The sequence below is a fragment of the Schistocerca serialis genome, chromosome 1 (genome assembly GCF_023864345.2).
Source record: "Schistocerca serialis cubense isolate TAMUIC-IGC-003099 chromosome 1, iqSchSeri2.2, whole genome shotgun sequence".
In the NCBI taxonomy this organism is placed as follows: domain Eukaryota; kingdom Metazoa; phylum Arthropoda; class Insecta; order Orthoptera; family Acrididae; genus Schistocerca; species Schistocerca serialis.
Window position 1 is genome coordinate 1,029,258,866 of NC_064638.1, and position 17,734 is coordinate 1,029,276,599.

General features: G+C 45.0%; 1 protein-coding gene across 2 annotated transcripts in view; it reads left to right on the forward strand.

The window, feature by feature from the left end:
- Positions 1-17,734, forward strand: part of LOC126413891 (uncharacterized) — an 870,590-nt gene that overhangs the window by 567,711 nt on the left and 285,145 nt on the right. The gene's annotated exons all lie outside the window — the stretch shown is intronic.

Sequence of the window (17,734 nt, forward strand, 5' to 3'; positions counted from 1 at the left end):
TCGAGTCTAGCGTGTACTTGCGTGGACATTTTTCTCCTGTGTGGCATCGTCTCACAGACGTGATTAATAAATCTGGAGTAACTGTTCGTCAACGGCAAGTTTTAGATCCTAGGCGTGTCTTGAGGTCGTTGTCTTCCTTGGCTTCAAGTTCTATCTTTTATCTTTTTCTGGAATCCGATAGGCACAACAGTGCCCGATACGTGTTTCTCAAAGGTAATGGGGTTTCTACTGACTCTGAGTAACGAGAAATAACGGAATGTGAATGTTGTCATAATCACGAGTAGTTGTAAATATGCAGATACACAATTGCTTCTTTGTAATGACCCTAATTAGCGTGGCAGAGTTCGGTCCCAAATCGGTCCACGGAAGTACGTGATCAGCGTGATCTAAGGGTGTGTCGCGTCTCTACCTTTAGTTGTCGTAAACAGCTGAATCGGAATCAAGGTGCAAAAATTTTAATCCTACGAAAGAAGAAACATTAATTTGTTCTCTACGATGTTGAGCATTACGCTCATCACAGTCGAACGTTTTAGTTGATAAGAATGATCATGTTTGTGTTCTTTGTTTGTTTAGATCTTAATGCCAATCAGAAGTAAGATATTCAACACTGAAGTTTCAGCTCATTTTTTTAAGCAAATGTGAAAAGAATTGCTGAATGAATTGTTGGGTGTACTTTACGAACCTCAACTTCGTGAATTTTTTATCTTCTCTGCCAAGCGTAAAACATACTGTATCCTACTAATTTGAAGTGACAGGGCCCGCACCAGTATAGTACGTGAATAGTACTTAAATCGGAATTTATGGAGACGATGGCCTCTGTATTGCGTATGACACGACTACATTTTGGATAATATCTTGTATTCGGCTATCGTTTTGTTGTAATTCATTGCCAGCAGTCGCGTGAAGGGAAGAAAAGGAGGTGAGATTTATGATTTTGGCCCCTACCTCTTCTTTGGGACATAATATATCGCTGATTACGAAAGAAGCTCGTTTCCGCTTGTTGCTGGCAAGCAGTAATTTACTTATTTATTTATGTTTGCAATTTAGAGTATTACTCCTCTTCAAAAAAAAACTCTAAAATGAATTTGATGATGGATGATACTCGAAATTGCAGTCCCAATAAATTAAAAAAAATTGAATAGTACTTGAAGGCTGCAAGCAGAAACGAGCATGTTTAATAGCTATGGGCCCCTCCCACATCGTTGAGGCTATCTGGAATTTATGAGTTCAGAAGTACCTGATATTAATATTAAATGAATGCGATTTGCAGATCAAATTGTACTGTGTAATGTGTACTACAGTGAATACGGGAACGTGAAACTTAAGTATTTTTCTACTCTGAATGTCACCATCATTTGTAGTTCAAGTAAAAACGTGAATTCGAAGACACGACTGCCCACACGACTTCACACCATCTTTTTTCTTACTGTAAAGTACATCAGTTGTCGCGTAAAATACTCTAAACGATGCTTTTTCCCTTGAATCTGTGACAGTGTTAAGTTTACCCCTAATCCAACCCAACGTCGTACAAGGGAAAAAGAGGACAAACTTTATAGATATTTTGATTCCCGAAAAAAAAAAAAAAAAAAAAACACACTTGCGTCATTTTCGTAGCTAAATTTTTTTTCTCGTCCGCAGGCATCATCATCATTTCGTTAACCCTCACAGTCGTGTTAAAAATATTAAGCTATGATACCAATGTTTTTTGCTTTCTAAGTACTTAATTATTCGATTGATCTGAGACAGGATTTCAGACCACGAGTTTATTCTGATGGTGACGAACCTTCCCATCTTTAATGAAGGGAGCGAGAGTTTCAATTAAGGTGTGCGTACAGGTCACCAGTGATGGAGCAGTAACCGTGGTCTTTTTTTAAAGAAAATTTTCACTTATTTGCCTAATAAAGATTGTGGGAGGCCACGGAGAATCCGAGCCAGAAAAATCAGCGTGACTATAATGTCTCTTGTCTAGGACTTGCCACTTACAAGGGTAGAAACCCATGCCATTACTGTACCTTCTCATTAATTAATACATTCGTAGTTGTGCCGATGGTATTGGCCATGAAGATGTCAACATTTTTGCAGACTGATGACTGCTTGAACTGACAGAGTGAACAAAGTAACGCAGGTGCCTGGCAGAGGGCCCATCGCACCACCTTCACAATAATTCTCTGGTATTCCAGTGTCGAGCAGCGCGCGGAAAAAAACGAAGGCCTGTATCTCTCCGCGCGACCTCTGATTTCTCGTATTTTATTATGGTGGTCATTTCTTCCTATCGGGTCGGCGTCAACAAAAAAATGTTTGCATTCGGCGAAGAAAGTTAGTGTTCGAAATTTCGTGAGAAGATCTTGCCGCAACGAGAAACGCCTTTGTAATAACGATGTCCACCCCAAATCCTGTATCATATCCGTAACACTCACCCCTATTCCTCGATAGCACAAAACGTATTGCACTTCTCTGAACTTTCTCGGTGTATTCCCTTAATCCTGTCTGGAAAGGATCCCACACCGCGTGGCGTACTCCAGAATGGAACGGACAAGCGTAGTGTAGGCAGTCTCTTCAGTAGATCTGTTGCATCTTATAAGTATATCGGCAATAAAACGCAATCTTTGGTTCGGCTTATCCACAAAATTTTCTATGTGTTCTTTTCAACTTAAGTTGTTTGTAATTATAATTCGCAGATATTTAGTTGAATGTACGGCTTTATATTTGATTGATTTATCGTGTAACTGAAGTTTAACGGATTCCTTTTAGATGACCGCACACTCTTCATTATTAAGAGTCAATTGCCAATTTTTACACCATACAGATGTCTTTTATAAATCGTTTTGCGATTCTTTTATGAATCTTTTTGCAATTTGATTTGATATTCCGGTGACTATACTGGATGATAAACGTCAGCATCATCTGCAAGCAACCTAAGACGTCTGCTCATATTGTCTCCTAAATAATAAATATAGATAAAGGCCCGTAACACTATCTCGGGGAACGCCAGAAATCACATCCGTTTTACTCGATGACTTTCCATCAATTACTATGAACTGTGGCCCCTTTGATAGGAAATCACGAATCCAGTCCCATAATAAAGACGATATTCCACAAGCACACCACTTGATTACAAGCCGCTTTTGAGGTACTGTGTCAAAAGCCTTCTGGAAAACTAGAAATACAGAATTAATTTGAAATCTCTTGACGTTGGCACTCAGCACTACCTTTGAGTAATGAACTAGCTGTGTTTCACAAGAATGATGTTTTCTAAATTCGTGTTGACTCTGTGTCAGTAGATCGTTCTTATCGAGGTAATTCTTAGTGTTAGAACAGAATATACCGGGTGATCAAAAAGTCAGTATAAATTTGAAAACTTAATAAACCACGGAATAATGTAAAAAGAGGGGTAATAATTGCCACACATGCTTGGAATGACACGGGGTTTTATTAGAAAAAAAATGCAGGATGGTGCTCCACCCCATATTGCTAGACGCATGCAAGATCTCTTGCGCGCGTCGTTTGGTGATGATCGTGTGCTCAGCCGCCACTTTCGTCATGCATGGCCTCCCAGGTCCCCAGACCTCAGTCCGTGCGATTATTGGCTTTGGGGTTACCTGAAGTCGCAAGTGTATCGTGATCGACCGACATCTCTAGGGATGCTGAAAGACAACATTCGACGCCAGTGCCTCACCATAACTCAGGACATGCTTTACAGTGCTGTTCACAACATTATTCCTCTACTACAGCTATTTTTGAGGAATGAAGGTGGACATATTGAGCATTTCCTGTAAAGAACATCATCTTTGCTTTGTCTTACTTTGTTATGCTAATTATTGCTATTCTGATCAGATGAAGCGCCATCTGTCGGACATTTTTTGAACTTTTGTACTTTTTTGGTTCTAATAAAACCCCATATCATTCCAAGCATGTGTGTCAATTTGTACCTCTCTATCTACATTATTCCGTGATTTATTCAGTTTTCAAATTTATACTGACGTTTTGATCACCCGATATGATGTAGACGTAGATGAAACGTATATTGTGTTCGAACACTAGGAATTACCTCGATCAAAACGGTCAAAATCCTGCTGCATATTACTGGACTCGCATTCGGGAGGACGACGGTTCAATCCCGTCTCCGGCCATCCTGATTTAGGTTTTCCGTGATTTCCCTAAATCGCTTCAGGCAAATGCCGGGATGGTTCCTTTGAAAGGGCACGGCCGATTTCCTTCCCCATCCTTCCCTCACCCGAGCTTGCGCTCCGTCTCTAATGACCTCGTTGTCGACGGGACGTTAAACACTAATCTCCTTCCTTCCTTCCTGCTGCATATTGACGTTAATGACATGGGCGTGTAATTTAGTGGATTACTCCTATTGTCTTTCTTGAATATTGGTGTGACCTGTGCAACTTTTCAGTCTTTGAATAAGGATCTTTCGTCCAGTGACCAGTTGTATGTTATTGTTAAGTACGGAGGTACTGCATCAGCATACACTGAAAGGAACCTAATTGGTATAGGGTCTGGACCGGATGAGTTGGTTTTAGTAAGTGATTTAAGTTGCTTCACTACTCCGAGAATATATATTTCGACGTTACTCATGCTGGTAGCTGATCTTGATTCTAATTATGGAATATTTACTTCGTCTTCGTTGTCGAAGAACTTTTGGAAGGCTGTGTTTAGTAGCTCTGCTTTACAGCACTGTCATCGATAATGTATCCATTGCTATCGAGCAGAGAAGGCATTGACTGTGTCTTGCCGCTAGCGTATCTTAAATATGACCAGAATATCTTTGGATTTTCTGCACGTTTCGAGACAAAATTTCGTTGTGGAAACTATTTTGTTTACCATGTGGGATCAGCTCCGTCGCCTGTTAATTTATTTGGTATAAATCTCTTAACTGCTGTTGTTACTATTTCTTTGAATTGAAGCCACATCTGGTCTACAGTTACGTTGTTAATTTACAAGGAGTTGAGATGGTCTCTCAAGAAGGCGTCAAGCGAATTTTTATCTGCTTTTCTTAATAGATATATTTGTCGTTTATTTTTGGAGAATGTGGGAGTTACGGTATTCAGAGTTGGTGCGACAACCCTGTTTTCACTAATCCCTGTATCCGTTTTGATCCTCGTTTTTAGCTCAGGACTATTCGTTGCTATAAGGTCAAGTGTGTTTTCACAACCATTTAATATTCGAGCGGGCTCATGAACTAATTGCTCGAAATAATTTTCAGAGAATGCAATTAGCACAATTTCTGATGATGTTTTGTGCGTACCTCCGGATTTAAAGACGTAGTTTCGCCAACATATCGAGGGTAAATTGAAGCCACCACTAGCTTTGAACGTATGAGTCGAGTACGTGTTGTATCATCTGTGTTAGGTCGGTGAAAGGATGCAATTATTATTTTATTCCGGTTGCCAAGAATGACCTCTACCGATAATAACTCACAGGCACTATCTATTTTAATTTAGGTGCAAGAAAAACTACTTCTAACAGTAAGAAACTCGCCTATCCTTTCTGAACACCGTTAGGTTCTTCGCAAAAATTTCAGCTGAACTTATCTCCAGCTTTAGCCAGCTTTCAGTGCCTATAATGATATGAGCTTCAGTGCCTTCTATTAGCGCTTGTAGCTCTGGTACTTTCCCAACACAACTACGACAGTTTACAACTGTTACACAGATAGTTCCTAGATCTATGTTCTTGCTGTGTTTGACGTGCACCCATTGAGAGTGAGACCGAAGCCCTTTTTGTGTTGCCCCGAGACCATGCAACCAAAAAAAATGTCACACAGTCCATGCCACACAGTCTCCACTACCCGTGTAGCTGCCTCCTGCGTGTAATGGAGTCGTGATCTATTTAACGGAACCCGAAACCCCACCACCCTGTGGCACAAGTCGAGGAAACTGCGGTTTACACGGTTGCAGAACCATCTGAGTTTCAGATTCAGACGCCTCTCTCGGCTCTGTACCAGATGTCCTGTTGACTATGCTGCTGATAGTGAGGTCGGCAGCCTTTACCACTTCTGATAGCTGCTCGAAACAAGAGAGAATCTCTTCCAGTCCAAAATCATTGGTACGAATGCCAGCCACCAATTACAGTTGGCTGCACCCTGTGCTCTTCACGGCATTCGGAAGGACTCGTTCCACGCCTGGAATGACTCCATCCGGTATGGACACAGAGTGCACACTGCGTTTCTTGCTCTCTTTTTCAGCCATGTCCCTAAGGGGCCGCATAACACCCCTAACATTGGAGCTCGCAACTACAGGTAATCTCAACCTCTGTGAATGCACGGATCTTGCAGACTGAGAGGTTTCCTCTGCAATGGAATAAGTGAAAGCATCCGGCTGAGGGACAGTGTCGGCCACAGACAGCAACTGAAACCTGTTTGTCAGACTAACCGGGGAGGCCTTACGTTCGGCCGGCCACGAAGTTTTTTGCAGTCTTCAACGTCCTGAGGCGTTCTCTCACTCGACCACAGGTGAGGGGCCAACCTCAGTGTGAGCAGCAACTGGGCTGGCCACCGGTATGGACCGATCGGCGGTCTCATGGGTCATGCTGGACGTGCTGTCGATCCCTACGGGCGGCCCACATCACTGATGCCCATCCACTGCATCCTCGAGTTGTGTAACCGAAGCCAACACAGCCTGGAGCTGAGAAGTAAAATGTCACCAACTCGGCTCGCATCCGCACACAGCAGTCACAGATCCTACCTATATCTACATCTACGTAGGTACTCCGCAAGCCATTGTACGGCGCGTGGCGGAGTGTACCTTGTACCGTCACTTGTCATTTCCCTTCCTGTTCCACTCGCAAACAGAATGAGGGAAAAACGATTGTCGATATGCTTCCGTATGAGCCCTAATTTCTCGTATCTTCTCTTTGTGGTCCTTATGCGCAGTGTATGTTGGCGGCAGTAGAATCGTTCGGCAATCAGCTCCAAATGCCGGTTCTCTAAACTTTCTCAACAGTGTTTCTCGAAAACAACGTCGCCCTCCCTCCTCTGACTTGAGTTTCCCAAGCATCTCTGTAATACGTACGCCTTGTTCCAACATACTGGTAACAAATCTAGCAACCTGTCTCTGAATTGCTTCGATGTCTTCCTTCAATCCAACAGATCCCACTTCGATGTCTTCCTTCAATCCGACAGATCCCAAACACTCGAGCAGTACTGAAGAACATGTCGCATCAGGGTCCTATATGCGGTCTCCTTTACAGGTAAACCACTCTTTCCATAAATTCTCCCAATAAACCGAAGTCGACCATTCACCTTCCCTATCACAATTCTCACATGCTCCTTCCACCTCATATCGCTTTGCAACTTTACGTCCAGATATTTAAATGACTTGACTGTGTCAAGGAGGGCACTTGTAATACTGTATCCGAACATTACAGGTTTGATCTTTCTATTCATCCGCATTAACTTGCATTTTTCAATATTTAGGGCTAGCTGCCATTCATCACACCAACTGTAAATTTTGTCTAAGTCGTCTTGTATCTTCCTACAGTCACTCAACTTTGACACCTTACCTTACACCACGACATCATCAGCAAACAACTGCAGATTAAATGGCTCTGAGCACTATGGGACTTAACATCTATGGTCATCAGTCCCCTAGAACTTAGAACTACTTAAACCTAACTAACCTAAGGACAGCACACAACACCCAGCCATCACGAGGCAGAGAAAATCCCTGGCCCCGCCGGGAATCGAACCCGGGAACCCGGGCGTGGGAAGCGAGAACGCTACCGCACGACCACGAGATGCTGGCACAACTGCAGATGGCTGCCCATCCTGTCCGCCAAGTCATTTATGTATATAGAGAACAACAGTCATACTATCACACTTCCTTGGGGCACTCCTGATGATAACCTTGTCTCTATGAACACTCGCTGTCGAGGGCAACATACTGGGGTCCATTATTTAAGAAGTCTTAGTGCCACTTCACATCCGTGAAATTATTCCATATGCTCGTACCTTCTTTAACAGCGTGCAATAGGGCACCGTGTCGAATGCTTTCTGGAAATTTATGATTATGGAACATGCCAGCTGTCCTTCATCCATAGCTCTCAGTATATCACGTGAGAAAAGGGCAAGCTGAGTTTCGAATGAGCCATGCTTTCTTGAACCATGCTGATTCATGGACATTAGCTTCTCATTCTCAAGCAAGCTTATTGTATTCGAACTGAGGATACGTTCAAGGATTCTGCAGCAAACATAAGTTAAGGATATTGATCTGTAATTTTGTGGGTCCGTAACTTTACCCTTCTTATATACTGGAGTCGCTTGTGCTGGGCGAGAGATTCACGTTAAATGGAAGCTAGGTAAGGGACCAATGCCGTAAAGTACTCTTCGTAAAATCCAACTGGGATTCCATCCCGACCTGGCAATGTAGTTGCTTTCAAATCTTTCGTTTGTTTCTCTACGCCAGGTACGCTTATTACTATGTCGTCCATACGGGAGTCTGTCCGATGGTCAAATGACGGTATGTTTGTACGATTCTCCTGTGTGAACTGTTTCTTGAACGTGAAATTTAAAACTTCAGCTTTAGATTTGTTGCCTTCAACTGCCACACGAGACTGATCAACAAGGGACTGAATGGAAGCGTTTTTCGTAAGACCGGAATTTTCTCGATTTCTGTGACAGATCTTTCCCTAAGGTATGACGGTGGTAGTTGTTGTATGCTTCGCGCATAGACCTTTTCACAGACACACGGAACTCTAGTAACCTTCGCTTGTCGTCGTTTTTGCTTTCCCTTTTGAACGGAGAGTGGAACAGCCTCTGCTTCTTCAGCATCCATACTAAAGAGTGTGGAAAACTACACTACACACACAAAGGGCTATTGACAAGCGCTGCGTAACTCTATCATAGACACTGACGAAAACGTAAGAAGCGTGTCTAAATAATTCGCTGCTGATTAGGAGCTTGTAATATCTTACAAAATCTGTTACTTCCCTGTTGCTGCTCTGTCTTAGCCGGCGGCTGCTGCCTGACTAGTGCCAGCGAGCGATCACTAGCTTTCAAAACAAAACATCCGGATTTCGTTTTTCTGTGGTTACTCCAAATCGATTATTGCTAATTTGGGGACGGCTCCTTGGAGAAGGACATGGTCTGTTTCCTTCCCCATCCTTGTCTCGTATGACCTCTCCTCCGCCTCAAAAAATGGTTCAAATGGCTCTGAGCACTATGGGACTCAACTGCTGAGGTCATTAGTCCCCTAGAACTTAGAACTAGTTAAACCTAACTAACCTAAGGACATCACAAACATCCATGCCCGAGGCAGGATTCGAACCTGTGACCGTAGCGGTCTTGCGGTTCCATACTGCAGCGCCTTTAACCGCACGGCCACTTCGGCCGGCTCTCCTCCGCCTGTAATGACATAATCGATGACAGGACGCTACGCCCTAATCTTCCCTCCTTTCTTTTTTACGTAAAAAGGAAGTACCAAACTGACAACACAGGCAAGGGAGAAAAGGAGCGTTGAACCTGTCTCCATCTTCCGAAATACAATATGCAGAAAGAAAACATTACAATACATTGTCGTTTTCAGTTGCAGGTGTAGGTTTTAACGCAGTATACCCTGTCAATCAGCGGATGGTTTTTTGGGATGTGTCTACCCTTTGCATTTATGACGACTTAAACTGTACAGAAGACTCCTTCAGTGAGTGAATGCCTATGGAGGAACGGCAGCACATTCTTCCTCAGCAGCTGAAACCAGAAAGGGTAGTGGTAGTGATGTTAGGATCTGGGGTCTGGAGCGAAGTCTACAGTCTAATTCATCCCAAAGGTATTGGGTTCAGGTTGGAACTCTGGCCAGGTCAGCCCATTTCGTGAATTTTGTTCTCCACAAACTGTTGCCTCACAAACTCTAGCTTATGACAGGGCACATTGTCAGGCTGATACAATCAGTCATCGTCTCCCACCATTACTCTACTGTAAGAAGTATACAACGCTATAAAATGTGTTTGTACCTTTCTCCGCATTTGCCACTTTCTTAACCGCCATAAAGGGGACCATACGTTAACCACGAAAAACACCCCCATACCGTATAACCATCTTTTCCGCATTTCATTGTTTGCACTATACATAGTGGCAGATAACGTTCTCCAGACATTTGCCAAACGCAAACCCTTCCAGCGAATTTCCACAGGGTATAGTGCGATCTCACCACTCAGAATCAGTCGTTTCCAGTCATCCACTGCCCAACGGCTTCGCTCTGTGCACCACCTCAAGTGACTGCAGAAAATATGTCGCTTATAGAGTTGTTCGACTATTGTGTCCCACTCCGTTTAACTCCCTATGCACAATCATAGTGCTAGCTGGACTGCTGGTAGCACTCTGCAGCTACGATGCCACGGCGTAGGTGCAAGTTCGTATTCTTGCACTAAGACGCCGATACCGACGACAGCGCTCTCTAGCCGGCGCTGTTCAGCTCTACTAGCGCCGCTGCAGATTCCCCCCCATTTGATCAAGAGCAGACGGCCGGGACACTTCGCTTCAGCTTCGCCCCATACAGAGACTTTGCACTGCTTACGACGGGCCTAAGGCTTCGCACCTACGTGCTCATCTGTACAAAGTTATGTATGCCTCTGTATATACACTCCTGGAAATTGAAATAAGAACACCGTGAATTCATTGTCCCAGGAAGGGGAAACTTTATTGACACATTCCTGGGGTCAGATACATCACATGATCACACTGACAGAACCACAGGCACATAGACACAGGCAACAGAGCATGCACAATGTCGGCACTAGTACAGTGTATATCCACCTTTCGCAGCAATGCAGGCTGCTATTCTCCCATGGAGACGATCGTAGAGATGCTGGATGTAGTCCTGTGGAACGGCTTGCCATGCCATTTCCACCTGGCGCCTCAGTTGGACCAGCGTTCGTGCTGGACGTGCAGACCGCGTGAGACGACGCTTCATCCAGTCCCAAACATGCTCAATGGGGGACAGATCCGGAGATCTTGCTGGCCAGGGTAGTTGACTTACACCTTCTAGAGCACGTTGGGTGGCACGGGATACATGCGGGCGTGCATTGTCCTGTTGGAACAGCAAGTTCCCTTGCCGGTCTAGGAATGGTAGAACGATGGGTTCGATGACGGTTTGGATGTACCGTGCACTATTCAGTGTCCCCTCGACGATCACCAGTGGTGTACGGCCAGTGTATGAGATCGCTCCCCACACCATGATGCCGGGTGTTGGCCCTGTGTGCCTTGGTCCTATGCAGTCCTGATTGTGGCGCTCACCTGCACGGCGCAAAACACGCATACGACCATCATTGGCACCAAGGCAGAAGCGACTCTCATCGCTGAAGACGACACGTCTCCATTCGTCCCTCCATTCACGCCTGTCGCGACACCACTGGAGGCGGGCAGCACGATGTTGGGGCGTGAGCGGAAGACGGCCTAACGGTGTGCGGGACCGTAGCCCAGCTTCATGGAGACGGTTGCGAATGGTCCTCGCCGATACCCCAGGAGCAACAGTGTCCCTAATTTGCTGGGAAGTGGCGGTGCGGTCCCCTACGGCACTGCGTAGGATCCTACGGTCTTGGCGTGCATCCGTGCGTCGCTGCGGTCCGATCCCAGGTCGACGGGCACGTGCACCTTCCGCCGACCACTGGCGACAACATCGATGTACTGTGGAGACCTCACGCCCCACGTGTTGAGCAATTCGGCGGTACGTCCACCCGGCCTCCCGCATGCCCACTATACGCCCTCGCTCAAAGTCCGTCAACTGCACATACGGTTCACGTCCACGCTGTCGTGGCATGCTACCAGTGTCAAAGACTGCGATGGAGCTCCGTATGCCACGGCAAACTGGCTGACACTGACGGCGGCGGTGCACAAATGCTGCGCAGCTAGCGCCATTCGACGGCCAACACCGCGGTTCCTGGTGTGTACGCTGTGCCGTGCGTGTGATCATTGCTTGTACAGCCCTCTCGCAGTGTCCGGAGCAAGTATGGTGGGTCTGACACACCGGTGTTCTTTTTCCATTTCCAGGAGTGTATTCATGCACCAGTAAACTACTTTTACTTACTTGCAGTGCCGACGTGTTTTACCTCACCTGCTCCTACTCGTTTTCTTCATTCGGCCAACCTTTCAGTTTTCAGGAGCAAACACACGCGCCGCCTTCCAGCGGGATACAAGGTAGCTGATGATTAATTCATTTTTGCAAATTTCAGGCGATATTTTTCAGGCACCCTCCGTAATGCTTGACGGTTCCTGCCCTTCAGTACATGAGGGGTGCCTCGCCTGGGTTTAGTCTATTTGGGCAACTTTAGAAGGGTTTAATTGTCCCTAATGGATTTGTACTCAGGTGATATTTGATGAGTAGTCCACGTACGATGTCACTGAGTTGTTCTGACCGAGCCATTCTGCTGTTGCTGTCTCTCTACTGACAACACATCACTCCACGCCTCGTTTTATACACACGGGTGACATCAAACGGTTTACTCCGCATTACATGGGGGTAGCTGGATTTTTGTGGTTGTGGAGTGTGATACAGCTGCCCCTTTCGATGTCATTTTATGGAGCCAGCAATATTATATGTGGCCTTCAAAATCCTCGAGCTAGAGTTTCATATTCTATCGTGCGATAGGTTCCAACTGTTATAGAATTAACAGGGCCTTTTGTAGGAAATTTAATGTAAGTAAATTTTGTACTGGGATACGTTTTCGCTGGAGGACATCGTTTTCCAGTTTGAACTGTTCCGGATATTCTGCTTTTTTGGTCTCTATTGATTACAGCTATTACGCCACCAGCATAGTCGGCTAGTTAATTAACGTGCCCCCCCACCCCCCCAGGTTTAACGTGCCCAAGAGGATAATGAAAAAAATGGTGAACTTTACGCTAAAACTAATTACGACAATTCCATCCAAACTTAATCCTTATAAGCACAGCAGTTTCTTGGTCAGGAAATCTGACAAACAGAACCATGTAGCTAATTATTTTAGCTGTTAAAATGTGGACGAACTCCAGTTTTACAATTTGTAAATGCACGACTAAGACAGCAGCGCAACAAAGTCCGTCAACGGAAGCCAGACAAGATCGAATATGGGAAATAATTCGTGCAGTCGCAAATTTTTGTACAGTGCCATGAACAATGTACTTGAAATCCTGACTGGTGGAGGGCTGAGTGTAGTAGGGGGCGGGAGTGCGTTTAGAAGATACTTCTGTAGGTTTTTCTTGAATAAGTCGGTAACAACGGCATCTAGTGAAAACTACTCCAGTACAAATTTTAACTACCCTAAATTTCCTACAGAATGAGCCAGTTAATTTTTTCTCTAGGACCAATCTTTTGCTCGTAGCGACTGAGAGAATATTAAAATCTCACGCGTGGTTTACGAAGGCCAGATATAACATACGGTGTTGCATAAACCGACATCGGTAGGGATAGCAGAATCGCCCTATATAGTGTATGTTCATCCACGGCAGTCGCCTTACACGGAGGCGACGCTGGAGGCATTCGCTGAGTCGACGCGGTGCCGAAAACTGCGGCATTTTAGCGGGCAGCCAGAGCGGCAACAGGTAACAGGTGTCTGCGTGGCAGCGCCGTCACGGGCAGTTGCGCAGGCTCCCGCTATGCTCAGCCACGACCTTCCGCTCCGCACTTCACACTGTCCGTTGTCCGTGCTGCCAGCGCACTACTCCCTGCTCACGTTAGACTCGAGATTTCGTATCTTGTCGCGTAGCATTTATCTTCCCATTTACACACCAAATTGTCAGTTCAGAAGTATATCTTATGTTAATTTGTGCGAGTGATTTGCGTAGTGGTGTTGTACGTAGTGAAATCTCAGTTTTCGCTTCACTGTGTGTTGCATGGTATAATAGTATTTTATTAAGTTCGTAGGCTGTCCGCCCGGTTGGCCGTGCGGTCTAACGCCTGGTCCCCGGCACGAATCCGCCCGGCTGATTTGTTCAAATGGCTCTGAGCACTACGCGACTTAACTTCTGAGGTCATCAGTCGCCTAGAACTTAGAACTAATTAAACCTAATTAACCTAAGGACATCACACACCTCCATGCCCGAGGCAGAATTCGAACCTGCGACCGTAGCGGTCGCTCGGTTCCAGACTGCAGCGCCTAGAACCGCACGGCCACTCCGGCCGGCGGCGGATTTGTGTCGAGGCCCGGTGAACCAGCCAGTCTGTGGATGGTTTTTAGGCGGTTTTCCATCTGCCTTGCAGAATGCGGGCTGGTTCCCCTTATTCCGCCTCAGTTACACTACGTCGGCGATTGCTGCGCAAACAAGTTCTCCACGTACTCGTTGTTGTTGTGGTCTTCAGTCCTGAGACTGGTTTGATGCAGCTCTCCATGCTACTCTATCCTGTGCAAGCTTCTTCATCTCCCAATACGTACTGCAGCCTACATCCTTCTGAATCTGTTTAGTGTATTCATCTCTTGGTCTCCCTCTACGATTTTTACCCTCCACGCTGCCCTCCAATACTAAATTGGTGATCCCTTGATGCCTCAGAACATGTCCTACCAACCGATCCCTTCTTCTTGTCAAGTTGTGCCACAAACTCCTCTTCTCCCCAATCCTATTCAATACTTCCTCATTAGTTACGTGATCTACCCATCTGATCTTCAGCATTCTTCTGTAGCACCACATTTCAAAGGCTTCTATTCTCTTCTTGTCCAAACTATTTATCGTCCATGTTTCACTTCCATACATCGCTACACTCCATACAAATACTTTCAGAAATGACTTCCTGACATTTAAATCTATACTCGATGTTAACAAATTTCTCTTCTTCAGAAACGCTTTCCTTGCCATTGCCAGTCTACATTGTATATCCTCTCTAATTCGACCATCATCAGTTACTTTGCTCCCCAAATAGCAAAACTCCTTCACTACTTTAAGTGTCTCATTTCCTAATCTAATTCCCTCAGCGTTACCCGACTTAATTCGACTACAGTCCATTATCCTCGTTTTGCTTTTGTTGATGTTCATCTTATATCCTCCCTTCAAGACACTGTCCATTCCGTTCAAGTGCTCTTCCAAGTCCTTTGCTGTCTCTGACAGAATTACAATGTCATCGGCGAACCTCAAAGTTTTTATTTCTTCTCCATGGATTTTAATACCTACTCCGAATTTTCCTTTTGTTTCCTTTACTGCTTGCTCAATGTACAGATTGAATAACATCGGGGAGAGGCTACAACCCTGTCTCACTCCCTTCCCAACCACTGCTTCCCTTTCATGTCCCTCGACTCTTATAACTGCCATCTGGTTTCTGTACAAATTGTAAATAGCCTTTCGCTCCCTGTATTTTACCCCTGCCACCTTTAGAATTTGAAAGAGAGCATTCCAGTCAACATTGTCAAAAGCTTCATCTAAGTCTACAAATGCTAGAAACGTAGGTTTACCTTTCCTTAATCTTTCTTCTAAGATAAGTCGTAAGGTCAGTATTGCCTCACGTGTTCCAATATTTCTACGGAATCCAAACTGATCTTCCCCAAGGTCGGCTTCTACCAGTTTTTCCATTCGTCTGTAAATAATTCGCGTTAGTATTTTGCAGCTGTGGCTTATTAAACTGATAGTTCGGTAATATTCACATCTGTCAACACCTGCTTTCTTTGGGATTGGAATTATTGTATTCTTCTTGAAGTCTGAGGGTATTTCGCCTGTCTCGTACATCTTGCTCACCAGATGGTAGAGTTTTGTCAGGACTGGCTCTCCCAAGCCCGTCAATAGTTCTAATGGAATGTTGTCTACTCCTGGGGCCTTGTTTCGACTCAGGTTTTTCAGTGCTCTGTCAAACTCTTCACGCAGTATCGTATCTCCCATTTCATCTTCATCTACATCCTCTTCCATTTCCATAATATTGTCCTCAAGAACATCGCCCTTGTATAGTCCCTCTATATACTCCTTCCACCTTTCTGCTTTCCCTTCTTTGCTTAGAACTGGGTTTCCATCTGAGCCCTTGATATTCATACAAGTGGCCCTCTTTTCTCCAAAGGTCTCTTTAATTTTCGTGTAGGCAGTATCTATCTTACCCCTAGTGAGGTAAGCCTCTACATCCCTACATTTATCCTCTAGCCATCCCTGCTTAGCCATTTTGCACTTCCTGTCGATCTCATTTTTGAGACGTTTGTATTCCTTTTTCCCTGCTTCTTTTACTGCATTTTTATGTTTTCTCCTTTCATCAATTAAATTCAGTATTTCTTCTGTCACCCAAGGATTTCTCCTAGCCCTTGTCTTTTTACCTACTTGATCCTCTGCTGCCTTCACCACTTCATCCCTCAAAGCTATCCATTCTTCTTCTACTGTATTTCTTTCCCCCATTCTTGTCAATTGTTCCTTTATGCTCTTCCTGAAACTCTCTACAACCTCTGGTTCTTTCAGTTTATCCAGGTTCCATCTCCTCAAATTCCCACCTTTTTGCAGTTTCTCCAGTTTTAATCTACAGTTCATAACCAATAGATTGTGGTCAGAGTCCACACCATCCCCTGTAAATGTCTTACAATTTAAAACCTGGTTCCTAAATCTCTGTCTTACCATTATATAATCTATCTGATATCTTCTAGTATCTCCAAGCTTCTTCCGTGTATACAACCTTCTTTCATGATTCTTGAACCAAGTGTTAGCTATGATTAAGTTATGCTCTGCGCAAAATTCTACCAGGCGGCTTCCTCTTTCATTTCTTAGCCCCAATCCATATTCAACTACTATGTTTCCTTCTCTCCCTTTTCCTACTCTCGAATTCCAATCACCCATGACAATTAAATTTTCGTCTCCCTTCACTACCTGAATAATTTCTTTTGTCTCATCATACATTTCATCAATTTCTTCGTCATCTGCAGAGCTAGTTGGCATATGTTGTTTGTAGTAGCTTACCCAAACTCCTATTTTTTTATTCATTATTAAACCTACTCCTGCATGACCCCTATTTGATTTTGTATTTATAACCCTGTATTCACCTGACCAAAAGTCTTGTTCCTCCTGCCACCGAACTTCCCTAATTCCCACTATATCTAACTTTAACCTATCCATTTCCCTTTTTAAGTTTTCTAATCTACCTGCCCGATTAAGGGATCTGACATTCCACGCTCCGATCTGTAGAACGCCAGTTTTGTTTCTCGTGATAACGACGTACTCCTGAGTAGTCCCCGCCCGGAGATCCGAATGGGGGACTATTTTACCTCCGGAATATTTTACCCAAGAGGACGCCATCATCGTTTATCCATACAGTAAAGCTGCATGCCCTCGGGAAAAATTACGGTCGTAGTTTTCCCTTGCTTTCAGCCGTTGGCAGTACCAGCACAGCAAGGCCGTTTTGGTTAATGTTACAAGGCCAGATCAGTCAATCATCCAGACTGTTGCCCCTGCAACTACTGAAAAGGCTGCTGCCCCTCTTCAGGAACCATACGTTTGTCTGGCCTCTCAACAGATACCCCTCCGTTGTGGTTGCACCTACGGTGCGGCTATCTGTGTCGCTGAGGCACGCAAGCCTCCCCACCAACGGCAAGGTCAGTGGTTCATGGGGGGTACTCGTACACCACCATTACTCTACCGCGCAAACATAGGGGTTACACTCGTCTGGTGTGAGACGTTCCCTGAGGGGGTCCACCGGAGGCCGAACCGCACAATAACCCTTGGTTCGGTGTGGGGCGGCGGAGGAGTGAAGTGGACTGCGGTAGTCGTCGTGGGGTTGTGGACCACTGCGGCTGCGGCGGGGACGGAGCCTCTCCGTCGTTTCAAGGTTCCCGGTTAACATATAATACAATACAATACAAGTTCGTAGGCTACATT